Here is a 3,558-nt window from a genome sequence, read left to right on the forward strand (position 1 = left end):
GTGTTTGGTTCTACACAAAATAAATCAACATCTGTGAAATTTAGCACAAAGATTGAACCAATCAACATGGAGCTCATGCCAGTAGGGAGTCTTAAGGATGGAGAAGCTTCTTCCAAAGAGCTACAAGCTATAATCCTCAAGCCCAATGAAAGATCCAATAAGGACTCAACAAAGAATCCTTTAAAAGAAGTGGACTTTCCTCCTTCAAAAGATGATGAGAACAAGATCTTAGGCAGGAGTATTGCCTATCTCAAAAAGTCCATGGATGAGGCTGTAAGGAGAAATAGAGCTATTATCATTAGAGAGGGAAAGAGCATATGTGTGATGCAAGGACATCCCAAATTCTCAATAGCTAAGAAAGAAGAAGCCAAGCAATTAAAGGCTGACAAAAGAGCACAAGCAAAGCTTGAAAAACAGCTAAAGTCAAGCCAAGTTGAAGAAATGAAAGGAATTGAAGTCAGGGGTGAAGAAAAGATTGCTAACTTAGATGAGGTTCTTGGGAGCATATTTGGTGAAAATATGGAGGAAAGAGAGGAATGGCAGAAGGGAAACAGAAGAAAGGCCAAGGCACACAGAAGGAGTGAAGATAACCCTGAAGATACCAAATCTACATCTAAACCACTACCTTCCATACCTGAACCTTTTGTTACTGATCCCTCTATAAATATCCATGGTGAACCAATCATTCCAAAAGAGGAACCTATTGATTGGGACAACATCACATTGCCTACCTTTCTAACCACTCTTCCACCACCAAAGAAACAGAAAAGAAAACCAAAATCTACACCTCCCACAACCTCTAAGAAATTCACTCAAAAACAAAAACCTAAACCTAAGTCACCCATTTCTAAAGATGATTATGTTCACATCTGTGACATAAAAGAAATTTCAGACATTGAACTCTATCTGGATGAGCTGGAGGATGTAAGGGGAATAGCTGCCTACAGACAGTTACCAGAAAGATTAGTGTTCAGATATAAAGGAGCTGGGGAAAGAACATGGCCTCTCCACAGGATTCTAAATGAAGGCTACTCTACCTTGATCAGAGTCTTTTCAGCCATCAAAAAGGATTCTGGCTTTACCAGAACAGCCAAGACTGAAATTCTCAACAAGATTGCCAACATAAGGAAGACTTGGAGGGAACCAAATGCTTTGCCCAGAACCTTACTCATACAAGAAAGGGGAACTAAAATTCACAAATCACCTCATTGGTTGATGGAATTTAGAGATGACAAAGGAGTCAGAAGATTTTTCAGACTTGAAGACCAACTCAAGATTGCCAGCAATGAAACTCTCAAGGAAATGCAATCTAAGTTGGATATCAGTGATGAAGATGAAGCTGAATTCTTCAGAAAACTCCAACTCCAAATTGAGGGAAATGACAAAGGGCTAGGAAAGAAAACCAGGGAACAAAGAAGAAAATGATGTTTTGCTCAGGCTAGAGGAGCACCCTTGGAAATACTGTAAATCTTCAATTACCTCCTAGTACATACACTTTTGCAGCACTTTTTATATTTCTACTTAGTTTCAATTCAAATATTTGTTAAGTGTTTTGTTATCATCAAGTTAACCCTGAATTTATGCCTACAGTTCTTATAGACATAAATAGGGGGAGATTGTTAGGAATATATGTGCATTAGTTTGATGATATGTTTAACAAAACACTTAAGTAGAAATTTAGTGTCTGTAGCCTCAACGGATAAGACCACTTTGGCTATCCGTTGATGGTGTAGCTTTACTTAGAAATAAGTCTAGTATTGTAGCATATTTCAGTCTCTGTATTTAAAATTGTAATTCTTAGAAGTTGAGAGAAACTATGAGTCATGTTGACTACTAGATGATATGCAGATAGGAAGGCCAATTGTAAATATTTTATGCCTTGTAATTTTGTATAAATGAAGTGGTATCAACGGATGACTTAAAAGACCTTCAACGGATGAGAAGCTAAGCTTCAACGGATGTCTCTAAAGCTTCAACGGATAACATCCTTCAACGGATGAGAGCATCAACGGATGAAAGCTTCAACGGATAACATCCTTCAACGGATGAGAGCATCAACGGATGAAAGCTTCAACGGATAACATCCTTCAACGGATGAAGTCATCAACGGATGAAAGCTTCAACGGATGTTCTGCTAATCAGCCGTTGATAAGTGGTAGTTGTACCTACAAGCAGAGGCACGTGGGTTGACAGAGAAAACTGAGATGTGGTAGCCGAATTTCAGGATCAACAGAAAAAGCAGCCGTTCTTCTTTTACAAAGTTGCAATAGTCAACAAAGTACTTGAGTGAACAGGAAAAGAAGCAAGTGAAGAACTTATTTTACTATTGTAATTTTATATTGTTTTTCACTTGTACACTTGGTAATATATATGAACCAAGAAGAAGCTAGTAATTAGATAGATTTTTCCAGAGCTGTTAAGAAATATCTTGAGAGAAAATTCATCTAGTTTGTACTAGGATGCAGCTGTGATCAACATTGTTGAACACAGATTTTCTAATATACCATCTCTGGTGGAACAACAAATCCACCAGAAAAGTTTTTAAGGTCTGTTGTGTTCTTTACATTTGTGCTTGAATATATATCTGTCTGTATTAGCTTAAAGCAATTCACACACTTGTTCTTCTTGAACACACAACTTTATAAACTGCTCAAAACTTGAAAAAGTTTTGAGATTTACATTCAACCCCCCTTCTGTAAATCTCATTGTTAGTCTTCTAGGAATAACAGGAAGCATGTCCCATAAGGCAAGGGATTGCACAGTGTCACGCAACCCTGGTGGAGGAGGAGCTGGCGGTGGTAGTGGCAGTGGAAGTCAGCAGAATCCTACAGCCAGAGTGTTTGCATTGACGGCAAATCAGGCAGCAGCTAATTCAGGTACCGTTTCAGGAACACTTCTTGTTGGTAGACGTGATGCTTATGTGTTATTTGATACTGGTTCAACCCATTCTGTTGTGTCTTTATCGTTTGTTCGTCATCTTGACGTTGCACCTTCATTATTATATCCTCATATGTCTATTTCTACCCCGATGGGGAATTCTGTTGTTATTTCTGATGTGTATCGAGAGTGTCCGATAGCTGTTGGAGATAGAAGATGTAAGGTTAACTTGCTTCCCATGGAGATGCATGACTTTGATATTATTTTGGGCATGGATTGGTTGAGTGAACATCGTGCCACAATTGATTGTCAAGGAAAAAGGGTGATCTTTGGGGATGTAGATAAACCAGAATTTGTATACCAAGGGTCTCAGCCGAAAGGGGAGGTTAAATTAATTTCCGCTCTAAAGGCGAGCAAACTTTTATCTAAGGGTTGTGATGGCTACCTTGCTTTCGTGAAGGATACATCGAAGGATGAACCTCGCATCGAGGATTATCCAGTTGTGAAGGAGTATGAAGATGTGTTCCCCGATGAGCTACCAGGTTTGCCACCACATAGAGAGGTGGAGTTTACTATTGAACTAGTTCCTGGTGCTGAGCCTATTTCCAAGGCGCCTTACCGTATGGCACCACTTGAGTTGCAAGAATTGAAGGAGCAGTTGCAAGAGTTGTTGGATAGGGG

This window comes from Apium graveolens, chromosome 9, assembly GCF_009905375.1.
Source record: "Apium graveolens cultivar Ventura chromosome 9, ASM990537v1, whole genome shotgun sequence".
Lineage (NCBI taxonomy): Eukaryota > Viridiplantae > Streptophyta > Magnoliopsida > Apiales > Apiaceae > Apium > Apium graveolens.